The sequence below is a fragment of the Pleurodeles waltl genome, chromosome 4_2, assembly GCF_031143425.1.
Source record: "Pleurodeles waltl isolate 20211129_DDA chromosome 4_2, aPleWal1.hap1.20221129, whole genome shotgun sequence".
Taxonomy (NCBI): domain Eukaryota; kingdom Metazoa; phylum Chordata; class Amphibia; order Caudata; family Salamandridae; genus Pleurodeles; species Pleurodeles waltl.
In genome coordinates, this window is record NC_090443.1 from 111,969,849 (window position 1) to 111,983,704 (window position 13,856).

Sequence of the window (13,856 nt, forward strand, 5' to 3'; positions counted from 1 at the left end):
AAAAACTTATCAGAAACTGACAGCCAACCCTATGACTGAACCAACCAGGATTATCAAACAAAGACTTGATGTGTGGAAATAACGTTGTTTAATCTCGGCAGCAGAATATCGATACCTCTTTAACCCCACACCCAGGATACCACACATATATATCTTACCTAACATTTATAGGAGGGATATGACTTTCCCCCAGGTAGACCCATCATGTAGGTTCCCCCACTGAGAACATTTTGGACTATATACATTTATTATTGCAACCTTTCATACTGACCTTGCCAGCTTACATGACTATTGAATAAGTTGACAGATTTTAAATGGACTGAAGGTAGTCTTCTGGGGACACTTGATGTCAATTTCCTTTACAATTGTATTCCTAAGGACAAGGGACTATTAGCTGTGCAACATTTTTTGGATACAAGAAATGCCACACTCTACAAGCACACAGAATTGTTGATGGGCTTGATCAATTTAGTTTTGGATAATAACATTTTCATTCACAATGTCACCTGGTATTGCTAAATACAGGGTGTTGTCATGGGTGCTAGGTTTTCTCCATCCTATGCAAACCTATATATGGGTTGGTATGATAAATGTCATGTATGGTTTAATTGTCTCTCAGGTCTTACTGAACATTTCATTTATTGGGGTAGTTACATAGATGATGTTATTATGTTTTGGCCAGTTAATAAATCTCAATTGCAACTGTTAAAAAAAAAAAAGTATTTTACAGTTTGCTAAAAGATTAAAAAATCAAAAAGGTGATAGCAACTATTTACTGTTTTTGCTTTGCAATCGAGAAGAGAGCGCACATGACTATACACATACATGTTTATGCCAATAGTGGTTTAACATATCATATTAGTTCTTTAAGGATCTGCTAACAAACAGTACATTGAAATGCAGCACTGCACAATTTGATGAGGTGGACAATCCAATATTTGACACCAGGATTCCCAGTTATATTCAGAGTCATTTTTTAAAAACATATTTAATCTTTTGCAGCTTAAATGCACCAACTAAATAGTAGAGACAGTAAAACAAATTGAAACAAAACATAACAACTACAGCAATATGGACTATGGATAACATGAAAATGGCCAACATGGAAATAGGCATTTGGTTGCATAACAGAAAATTAAAAAGAATTAGCATCGCAAAAAGGAAAAAATATATAACTCTAAACGATTGTTAACTCACCCATGTACAACCATTGAAATTCAGATTTATACGTACAGGAGTCATCACAAGGAACCGAGACATAGGTACCTGTGGGGTGGATGTTGCAGTGGCACCACGGGGCGAGAGGGGCCATCCTTACCTCCACTAGCTGCAGTTATTTATAAAAGTTCCAACTTCCTTTTTATGTTCTGAATTTTTTTTTTCATGTATTCAAATGTTTGAATTAACGCATCACTAACGCATAGACACGCTAACGTTCTTTGTAGAGAGAAAACAGGTTCCTTTACTTTTGGATTGAATATAGCTAACGTCGGCCTGAATTTTAAAATGTTTCCCACTGTGTACCATATTGTTCTGTGACACTTGAATATTTTAATTACAAGTGAGCTGGAGTACTAACTAATGAACATGATCTCATTTCCTCATTCACGTGGGAAGACATTTTTTATTTTCTCTGTGATAATCATGGATAGTGCATTCAAAAGACACCTCCAGTGTACATGCTGGTTTCTGTGTCTCATCCAGTTACAGATAGTGTAACTTTGAAGGGCACTGAAAGACGTTTGTGAGAAGTCCTGAGAATCTAACAAGCATATAGTTGTTTCATCTTGTTTCACCTGACTGGACTGTATCAAGAGAACTATCTACAGGTGTGACAAATGTTAGAAGTGTGTGTTGTACTTTAGTGTAGTCTACATTAGATTTTAGAGTTTCGGTGAAGCATAGAGCAGAGTTGAAGATTAGAAGTACTCACTGAGAGAGAGGACTGACTATCTTTTGCCCTTCCCTTTTTAAGAAGACTCTGTGCTAGTTTGTCCCCTGGTTTAAAAGATTAATTTGTACCCCTTTTTATTTGATGCATTTGTATTTTGATTAGTAATTTATACTGTTAGCGCGTTGGTCCTTAATAAGTAAACTTACAAGGTGACGCATATAGGTCGGTGAACCTTTTGATTTACACGGAGTATCCTAGCCACACTGTGACAAGTGTACGCAATAATCAATGCACAGTTCATTAACATTAGTCAAAGCATTAGCAATTTAATCAAGAACACCAATTAATTAACGCACCATTACCTTACAGTCACATATAACCACACCTCAAATATATACGTTTAGTAGATTTATTGCCCTTTGATTACAATTCTAAGTCATGAGGTTAATTCAAAAGTTATTCAATTCAATAAAACACGACTAATCAATCAAAAGATGCCATGAGCATAATCTAATCAAAGCTTGCATCAAGATACATTCTAGAGCATTAGCACAAATCAACAAGAAGATCAATCCCAACAACCCAGTCAATGGCATAAGTTCAGCGGGATCCATCCGTCAATCAATTGTCAAAAGTCATGTCAAGTACCATCATGTAGAGAAACCTTAACTAAACCAGATTAGCATTAGCTTGTGGGGCGTCACGCAAAAACAATTTAGAACACAAATTTGGAGGAAAACATCTAACTAAAGTATGTTATATAGACAGCGCAGCTGGTACCAAGAAAGTAGAAGCAATGCATTACAGTCACATTGTCATATCTGCCTATCCTCAGTATGGGTCAGCAACAGAGTCAGCCTTCGTCCTCAGGTCATCAGTCGATCAGCATCACATCAGGCTGTCAGTCAGAGAGTCGAGCCCTATGACAGAATCTCGACTCGCCGCTGCAAATTTCAATACAATCTGCTCCCCTCTCCCTATCCATCTGATGTCTCTTCCCTCTGTCACGATGTTATATCAAAGCCGCCCAGACTGTCCCCTAATGACTAATTGGTCAACTAGTCACGCGTTATTTACATAGCCAATGGATAAAACACACCAAATCTATAGATTCTAATATTTCATGTTTCTCAGGCTGTTGATTGGCTCATCTTACAATGCCCTCATCAGCTGGCTAGTCAGGTATTGAAAATGTTGCATCTTCTTCTCCAGTCAGTGTCCCCATTGTTCAAGTCCTGGGAAAGTACACCTCGTCCGGCTTGCATGACATTTGCTACATTTCTAACTCTACCAGCTCCTGTCCCTTGGTTCTCAAGAAGACTCCTTGCTAAGCAGATTTTGTTAAACAATAGGCAGCTCATCGTTAGTTCAGCTTTTACCAACAATTTTATATTTACCATCAGAAACGCAGCTTCTGCAATGAGGCCTGGTAAGACTAAGCCTAGACCATTGCTAAGTTAAGGCACATGATTAATACAACATAGGTTATATCCTTCAATATCCTTCAATATGTCACATTACTACATGTTTTTATTACATTTTCATTATTTACGTATCTTCTTTTTAACATTTTCATTAACATTTGACGGCCACTCCCCGTGGTCACAATTTCAAACGTGCACATTATTCTATATTATTCATATTTCTACTTGTTTTATTACATAACCACTCATTAATAATTTCTAATTAATACATTTGCGTTATCAATACTAAACTGATTGTCTTCTGTATACAATTAACCTTTAATAAACCTCCATTGTTTGAAACAAATGTTGTCCTTCTAGTGGAGTCTAATGCACTTCACATTTATTGCACGTAGTGACTTGTTTATTACGCTTTGTTTTGGAACTCACTCCATCCAATAGCACTTCGTGGTCCCCAAACTTGCACAAAGAAAAAGTGCTAACAGTTCCTGTATCTGACTGTTGGCTTTCTTCTACCTTATGACTTGCATAGTGCATACTGACAACTGCGCTGCCTCAAGGTATCTGGGTGAGACCCGTTGTGGGTGGGTGTGCATGATGGGGAAAGACTGAAAGCTTTAGAGTTCAGGTTGAAGGCAGTGTGAGTTTCCCACAGTGCCTCTCAGGGGGTCATAAAGTGTTCAGAAAATGCTCATCCAATACTTGGCCTCTCTGCAGACAGCCGAGAGTCATGTTTACCTATGTGCCAATTTTAAGAAGCATTTAAAGGAAAAGTTTCAAAGGGCGAATACACAGCTACTGAGATTTTGAAGGCATCGAAAGAAATTACTGAGTGTGCTTTAGGTGTTTGATTTTGTTTTTTTGTGATAGGTCTGGATGGACTAACACAAGACTCACAGGGAAGCACCTTAGTAATGTTACCGGAGCGCAGCTATCAATTGTGATGTATGTTTGGTGGTACAGTGGCGTAGGAATATTAGGGGCACCTAATCCTCAATTATGACTTTCTTTAACCATCTTACTGAAAGATGAGGGGCGGGGTCAGTTTGCACGCTATGATAAGGACCCAGGGCTCCCTTGCTATGCCACTGATGAGGAAGAGACACTTGAAAAAAAAAATATTGAGAAAGACTTGGTAGGACAACACCAAATAGGTTCAAATAGCGAGACCACCTTAAATGTAACAACCAGTCTGATAATGACTTCCTGGAGGGCCATCAACAGTTTTCTGTCAGAATGAACAAACATTCCGTGGATTCAGCGTTAGCGTGAGACACACAGTAGTAAGCCAGCAGGTCCAGGCAGTTAGTGCTATGGTTGTAAGTAGTCTAACATACTGTTGAATGCAAGCACTCGAGCAGATGTAACGTATATGCTCAAATTCAGAGCTGAATAGTCCACTGGGCTAAGCTAAGACATGATGGGCCAAGTGTCAAGCCAACTACTGAAAGAAGATGATAGAAGAAAGTCAATGGTTGAAAGTGGTGTACCCAAAGCCCACTCTGTATTTTGTTAGCATTGGACCATTTGTCATCTGCACTGTGAAACTTCAGGCCAACAAATGATTAGAGGAACTGTCCGACAAGTATATAACAGATGCAGGTTGTCACTTTAAGCTATTTTGTTGGGGAATACGGTACAATGATTTTCTTTAGACATAAGTCAGGCCATGTACATAGAGCACAAAGAGTGAAAAAGGTGGGCTAAACGATGCATCCTCACTTGACAGATTTTGTATCTGAATTCAGTGGAAGCTGCATTTTGAATTGTAGACGGCTCAAGACAAGGCATGGGCCCAGGTAGGTTGGGAAGTTTCTTCTTCTCATAGTTCATGATGATGCACTGTACTTTTCAGGTGAGCAGTTGAGCACCAGACCTCACTATGGCCTCGATTATGAATGGTCTCTAAACATTTGGGCTATTTTCCTGCTCTGGAATTGTCGTTACCAGAGGTCCCCATAATGTTGGGGGCACAGAAATACCAGGAATTACACGTTTTTGGGGAAAAAATGCAGAAGTTGATGTTTCCTTTCTGCCCTGTGGTGGAAGAGTTTTATTAAATATTGGGTTCACCGGGCACACTAATAAGGGTGGTAACACCCTGATTGATGTACATGATCGGTTATCTGTGTTATACTCTTCTTCTTAATTTGATTCCCCGTGGCATTCTCCTTAAGACAGGCCATTTGTTCCCCCTCCATTTTGTTGTGCACTTGTTGTCTGGACAGAAGTGTTCCCAACATGATTTGTTGGCATGAGCCTCTGCCTTAGGTGAAGTGGAAAGTTTTGCATTTTAATTTGGTCTTAGTTCAATCAAATATGTGTGTGCTTGCAGAACCCCTGAGTAAGCTACTATGACCCAGAGCGGGCTATTTGATCTGCAGGGGCACACCAAGCAAGCCTTCATTTGTGAGTATGACTACAGTCAGCTCAATAGGTGCAAGCAACAGCCCACGGTGGCAACGTGAACTCCGAGTTGTAGAAAAGGTTTTGTAACGGGTCTCCACATGGTTGTAAAATGACTTGTTCAGTTCATTACAACCAGGTTCTGCACTGCACACCTGTGGGTGTGCGAATGTAGCATGAGAAAGCAGAAATATATTCCGTGCCTTTATGTTAGTGACTTACTATGAACATGCCACTGCATGTGCTACCTTTACATACACTGATATGTGACATGACTGAACTTCAATGTCGCTTTTATATTAACCTGAAGTGCACATTAATGTAATATGTCTGCAAAGTTTCATGTATTCTTGAGGCCTAGAACCATTTTATCCAGTGTTGTAAAATTGCACATTTCTTGCTCCGTGCAGTAAGCGTAGCCTTGACATGATGATTTGCAGAATGAAGGGTATATTTCAGGAAACGGTGAACTCAGCATTAGCCTGGGTATCTGTATCTTATCTCTACCATCTTCTTGGATTCCGCCTTGTGAGAAGATTCTGCATCCTGCTAATCAGTTAGTTTAGTTAAAATAACAGTTTCTATCACGTGTTCACATTTTGATGGACTTGTATTGGGAGAAAAATGTATAAAACCTGTGTCTGAAATATATAGATTTTTGCCTTACTTTTATGATGTTTGGTTTTCGGTTTCAACCGATTTTCCCCAGTAAGAGCGGCAGCAGCTGCAGACCAGAGCGCAGGGCAAGGGACAGGAAGGACTTGAAGTCCCCTCCCTTTCCCCACCAGTGGTACCTGACCTTACTATTGTTTAACACAGTAGGCGGCACAGGTGATGGGAAGCTAGATGAATCCAGGATTGCCCTCAGCTCTAAAAAGCAGGGTTTTCAGCCCCTCCTTCTGTTGCTGTTGACACCCGCGAAGGACCCTGCACTGATGGACTAGAGCCAGGACGACAGGTATTTTGCCCAGCCCCGCTTCCCACCTACACTATGCCGACCCCGTGGGGATCGTTATGCCTGCTGGGCTCAAGAGCCCAGCAGGTTCTTACTAGCAGAGCTGGAAGGAAGAGCTGACTGTCTGCTGGAGTCGGGGTCAAGGCAGACAAGTATTGTAGTGGCTGGCGGAGCACTGTCTCAGTACCCCCATCGGAGGCAGAATGCCAGCCGAGTATGCTGTCCTGGCAGGCACATTGTGGCAGGTTGGGGGGCATTACTGCCTGACAGGGATGTGGTCCCGACAGGCCACTGTCAAAGGCGATGGGGGAGATCTGTGTCAAATCTCTTCACCCCATTGGACCATAATACTTGCCGGGCTTGAAGTACCATCAGGCACATTATAGCATGGCTGGAGCGGGGAGCATAACAGCCTGCTGGATTTGGGATCCTAGTGCACCAGTATCTGAATGGGAGGAGGAGCAATGTGTCAAGCTTCCTCACCCCTGTTGGATCAGAATGCCAACCGGGCTTGTGGTCCTGGCAAGCGCTTACTGGCAGGGCTGGGGGGAGCAAGAAGGCCTGCTGGCGTTGTGGTCCCAGCCGGCCAGTATTGGAGGGGTTGGAGTAGCATCTGTGTAAAACTCCCCCACCCTATGGAGATCAGAATGCCTTTCAGGATTATGGTCCCGGCAGGTGCTTACTGACCAAGCTGAAAAGGAGCATGACAGTCTACCTACTTGCTGCACACTCTCTTATGTCATGCCGAAGAATTAAATATAGCGCATTAACATTTGCTATAAAAAGGAAACATAAAGTGATACCCATTTAGTGGTTAATGCGCACAAACCGGAAAGCTTGGGCTCAATCCTCGCTTCCCCACGTAACCAAACTGTGTTTTTTTAGACCAATATTTTATTTCACTGATCCTCCTTTTCCTTCATTATTACATTTGCGATATCTAACGACCACTAAATATAAGGTAGCCCTATCTGTAATTCGAATCTAGGCCAGATATAGGATGCACATTCCAAATTACTTGCCTTTTAGTTCATTAACGGCATTATCAGGAGCAGGAATGCTTGTAAATCCATTTTTAAAAACGATCACTTCTAATGAGTTGCTCTTAAAGAAATGTTATACTTTGATGTATAATATGATGTACTAAATTGAAACACTTTTGCATGCTAAATACACTTTTTATCATTTTAAGGAGACTTCAACATATTTTTTTCATGAATCATGTGCCAAATATTCTCAAGACTAAACTCGTGCTTTGGATCTTGGAGCCCTAATTCTGCTCTGGCTCAGCTCTGACTGTTAATTTGTTGGCTCACCCAACTATGGAGTTCATGTTTCCAGACCTGCCAAGTTTCCCAGGCCCTTTTGTGATATGCTGCTCCATTCTAGAGGAGAAGTGTGGTACAATGGTTAGAGCGGCAGACCCTGGTGCAGAGAGCTGGCCTGGGAACAGGGTTCAATTCCTACCTTGGTGGGTTTTGGGCTCAATTCCCTTGGACCAGATAATTCTCATCTCAGTGCCTAATCAAATTAATGGGTCCCACTCTGCAACTCTGGGCAATAGCTTCCTTAATCTCCACAACAGCTCTTGCATGCCAGGCTTCACTCTAGGGGTTGCCCAGGAGTGGGTGCCTCACAGGGAAAAGCCATGGGGGGTTCCACAGTGGTATGCATACAGCGCCCTGAGACCCTAATGGGTGAGTAGTGTGCTATACAAGTGCAAAGTTTACAGTTTTTTCTTTGAATTCTGGGACTTACAGTCTACAGCAGCACATTATAAATGGACCTGGGAAACCTGGTAGCTATGGATTTAGAATGGCTGTTCATAATGGCCATGATGGAGAGCTCTGGAGTTGAGCTGAAGGCAATGCAAGTCTCACAGTGCCTGTCTGTGGGTCACAGAGGTGTTCAGAATACTTCATCATCCAATCCTATGTGGATGGAATGTGTCCTAGAAATAATGAAAGCAAACCTGTTTCCGGATATGCTTTATACACTACATCTCAACTTACTGGGGGGCGCCATTTACCCAATGGAAATATACCCAGGTTGCTGAGCTCGTTGTCCTTAATAGAGCTTTTAGTCTTGCACCAAATAACACTGTAGCTGTAGTATGCATTCAGAGTTATGCATTACTTTGGACTTGTCTGATTGCAGAGTGTTTTCCTGACATCTGCAAGCACCCTAATTAAAAATGTACTGTATGGAAAGAACCTGTTTGAGTGCCATGCTTTTGCTGCTCAAAATCACAGTTGACAAATGTGCTGCCCACCAATATTCTCATTATGATCTTTCTCAGGGAAATGTCCTTGCCGATTCTACTGCTAAAGAAGCTGCTTTAAATAGCAGGCAACTATATATATTGCACAGACTGATTTGTTTCATGTCCCTCTGGAAAGGATGTCTCTATTGCTTAAGCACGTTCCGAAAGCTGAAAAACAGTACTGGACAGGGAAAATTGTACAAGGGACCTGGAAGAAATGTGGAAGGACAGCTGAGGGTGTGTGGTCGTACCAAAACTTCTGCTCTCTAACCTTGAGCAGTTGTATCATGGAGCTGCCCATGTTGGAAGGGATGATATGATTCATGCCACTGCAACCCACTGGTAGGCACACTTAATTTCTTCCACCGCCCTGAACTATTGCTAATCCTGTGCCATCTGCCAGCCTCAAGACATTGTAAGGGAATCAAGACACCCCTGCTGCCCATTCACCTTCTTCGTGCCCCTTTATCCACCTGCAGATTTATGCTAATTATTATATTTTCTGAGACTCTAGAAACCATCACCTGGTTTGCAGAAACTGCCTGGTCCATCCTCCTTCCTCCGAGATGGAGGCCTTGGTTAAATCCAAGCCTTTGTTCCCCTCCGTGATGCTGTTGCTTAAATCCTTAAGGCTATCGAGGCTGCCTCTCCCCATGCTCATTAGGAGGGCTTGCATCTGCAGAGTTTATGAATTAGATTTTAAATCAGAGCCACATTTCTGTTGTTTCAGTTCTTGCTAGATGTGTAATGATCAGCAGAATCTGTGATCTTCTACGGCATGATCTATGACCCAGGGGAGTATCTTGATCCAAAGGATTAGGGGGTGTGACCTGTAGATTTTCCAACAATCACAGTGGCATATCCAGTTAAATTACAATAGTACGACAAGCAGGGCATGAGTGGGGTCTAAGGGGTAGTAAGTGGCAAGAAACATAACTAGTTTGTAAAACAACCAAGTGTGTGTGCTTTCATCTGAGTGTATATTTATAAATTCACGAGAATTCACCATACCCGACTGAGAGGACCTATATCCAATGAGTTACTTCAAAATACATTTATTAGGGGGCTGCAACACCCCTGACACCCTTCTTGAAGCTCCTTGTCAGCCTATACCAACTGGCATCAATTATTCTCTCGTTTTCTCTTGTAACACATTAACAAACGCTGACACTAGGGCAGCTTGGCATTTGTTGGCTGCATCCTAATTCCCTGAGTATCTCTGAAATACTTTGATAAACTGCAGAGCGTATAAAGTTTGACTTGTTTTCTCCCTACTTACTTGTAGTGATCATAGTCCAGTCGGTCTTTTAGGGTCATGGTTTCTACAGCTAAATTTGTCTAAGGGTTTTCACAGTGGCTGTGGTATCTCCATTATCATGTCTCTATGATCTGCAGCCTTGGTGAGACACTCCTTTCTCTGTCTATTTTACTTTCTTCTATAACTCGTGTGACATTATTGCAGGCATCAAGGCTATGATCTCTTACTAATATAGTTTATAATAGATTATGATGAACTGAAGAGTTTGTACAAAATTCTCAGGGTTCTATCTAAGAGCTAGAAAGTCCCTGGCTGTGGACATCAATGGGTTCAGTGGAACATAGATAAATGTTTTGTTGTGATCTCATGGACCACGGATCTATTGCAAGGGCATGATCATCCCAGGGTTCTTACTATCCTCATCCTCTCTCTCTACATCCGCTCTGGTCACCTTTGTTTACTTACTCTTTCTAGCCCCTTGCTGCAACTCTAATCAGCTTGGGACACCAGGGGCACAGGAAAATCCCAGTCTTGTTTCCTTTCCTTCTTAGCCTACGACTTTGTGGTCATAGGTCTGCAATTTATTAACTCCTAGTACTTTTTAAAAAAATCATTTTTATTAAGGTTTTGGCTGTTCAATATACAAACATCAAAGTTGCAAGCATCAACGGATGTATTTGAAAGGTCTGCCACATTAAGCGAGAGTACCTGTAAAATACCAGTACTTAAGTAGATGTTGATATGAATAACAGGCTAAAAGAGACAGAGACATTGCTGTAACCAATAATAAATGGTAAATACTTTGTCCTGTCCATTATAAAGTGTTGTATGCAAGTGTTATCTTCACAACGTTAAACACCAAAGAACTAAAAGGCAAACATGTGCAACCTCCTTTCCCCAACCTCTCCTCTGGCACACTGCAGCGGCATCAAGTGTTGTGGGGGACTCAAGGCCTGCAGATAGCATTCGAGCAGGCGTTTGGGCAGTACTCCTTTTATTCAATGTATCAAAAATATAAAAAAAGCAGGTGAATTATTCCTGCCCGCCTCCCAGCCATGGGATTATAAGGGTGCATAAGAGGGAGTGGAAGGCGAGGAAACAAGCTGGTAAGGCCTTGATGTTGTGTGTGTGTGGTAAGGTGCACGAATCAGGAAGTCCCTCCTGACGCCCTGGAAGAATGGCACATAGATATGGTTGCCAATAGCATGAACTTAATTAGGCTGGCATTGCATTGTCCTTAAAATGCTTTATGAAATCATCAAGTCAAGAATGCCAGTAGTCTGCTATTAGTCTTTTGCACAGGCCCCTGTTTAGGACTCCACTAGACAGCACATGTGCTGTCTCTTCGAGACGTGTTGTTTACATTTAATGGGCTTACAGCCCACCGAGAGCTTACTATTTGTTTGCTTCAACATCTCTCTGGTATCTTTCATCCCCATTTGTCATGACATGCATGGGTCATGCCTCTTCTTGTGTTTGGTCCACCCTCAGAGCATGGACCAAGTACTTGTGTCCATTCACTGCTCCTGTTTTTAGGATCTGCTTTTTTATTTGTCTGTAAGCACTCTGTGGGAGTGCTCATGTTTTCAGTCACTTCTTTTACCTCCCGCCCGCCCCTAACCCTGTTGCTAGTTTTCCGCCTAGAGCCAGGTACTCATAGTTTCAATCGCTTCTTTTCCCTCCCACCCATCCTTGATACTTGTTTTCCTTCAAGAGCTCAGTAGCAATCAGGTTAGTGCAGGAAAGATGTGGTGTAATGGCCAGACCTGCTGACTTTGGAGCTGGGGGACCAAGGTTTGAGTATCAGCATTGGCTTGTGATCCTGGGCAAATCACTTAATCTCCCAGTGCTGACAAAACGTTTTCTTGTGTGTTGTAACTGGTAATAGTATACGTGCTCTAGTACCTTCAAATCAAGTTTGCATTTTATTAAGAAATATAAAATGTAAGTCACAGGTTCAAATCCTGTGGCACACGTAAAGCTACTCATCTTTCCAAAGTTAACAAAACAAACAATGCATCTTTCAGAGGTTGGTCAAATAGGTGCCACATATGTGCTTAAAAGTGATAGATGTAGCCCATCTTTGTTACTGATGTTTAACACAAAGTGAAGAGTGCCCTGTGGTAAAGGGGTCTGGATAGGTGGGCCACTGACAATCTAGCCTGGAAAGGAGACTGTGCCCAGATGGCTCTACCTAAATGAACAACTGCCGGCATTGGAAACTGAATTCCATTGCAGGGCCATTTGTGCATTGATGCTGGCAAATGTGTCCTTTTTCTGATCCCTAGCCTTTGTCCTGGAAACAGCAACAGACACGTCATGAGGGGAGGGAATGGAACCCGACCAGCTACCACATGGCTTCTGCATCTATTTGTGCCACCAGTCGTGTGGCCGGTATGCCATGGGCCCTAGAGCAAGAACGCAATGGGCCACCCTGCTGCTCTCTGGATCATGAAATACAGCAATAATCAGGGTTCAGGGGGGCCCTCAGTCCTCTCTGGCCCAGTGCCACTGCACCTGTTGTACCAATGGAAGCTAAGCCTCAATGTGGCGCCTCTGACTTTTGCTGGATGGTTGGTTATGATTTGGACTACAGATGTGTAGTGGAAAAAAAGGAACTTGCTGCTGGTTAGTCAAAATACAAATTGATACAATTAAAAAAACACATTACACAAACCATTAACAAAAACGGAACACAACCTACAGGGATTTCTATCATGGTGTACGACTAAACTGTGAGATTGATCTTAAATGCAAAATATCCGTGAAAGAAGATGTGGCGTAATGGCCACAGCTGCCAACTTTGGAGTTGCAGATCGAGTCTCGGCATCAAAATAACATCCTGTGATTCTGGAAACATCACTTAATTTCCCTGTGCACACAGAAAATGGCTGGCTCTGGGTGTATTGTAACTGGTGCTTATCTAAAGTGTTCCAATATCTTCAGGTCGAGTTCCTGCTTTACAAAACTGGAAAAAAACAGTTAAATTACAGAAGAACTTATTAATTTTTAGGTCTCAACTAGACAGTACATGAGCTGTCTCTTCGCCTACCTGTGTGGAGTTAATTGTCCGAACCCTCCTGCCACAGAAAAGCACTATGACATGGCCAGCGCTGGCCGTATCATAGCACTTTTTGCTGTGGCTTTCAGCCATGCTGAAAAGCAGATGTGCTGCTATATAACATGGCTAAAAGACATTCCTATTAACAACGCCAATAGCTCTTGCAGTGCCATGACCTATTGTATCTACCAATGCTTGTTACTTCTCTGAGAAGAGCAGTATCTTCCACTCTGGCCCATCTTATGACCTCAGTTCTCCAGATGGCCAGAAGAGGAGGGGGGTTGGACTTCCAGCATATGGAATCGCTTGCCTGACTAACAACAGCGAGAGGTCTGTGAATCTAGTAGTGACTTTTTTATCTCTAGTCCTGGGAAGGAGGTCAAGCAGGCAGCCCTGCAGGTTCTCTTCTATTGAACATTTAGTTATGGTGGATAGGTCCATGGTTACCTTTGACCAATGCTGTTGTAATGATGGGCAGCTCTAAAACAAGTGGATATCAGCTGGACCTGTATGGCATCAGATTCAACCTTCTGGCGCCGCCAAGTATATCCTATGAAGTGTGTATGGGGTTAAATAAGCTCTATGCAGGATGTGA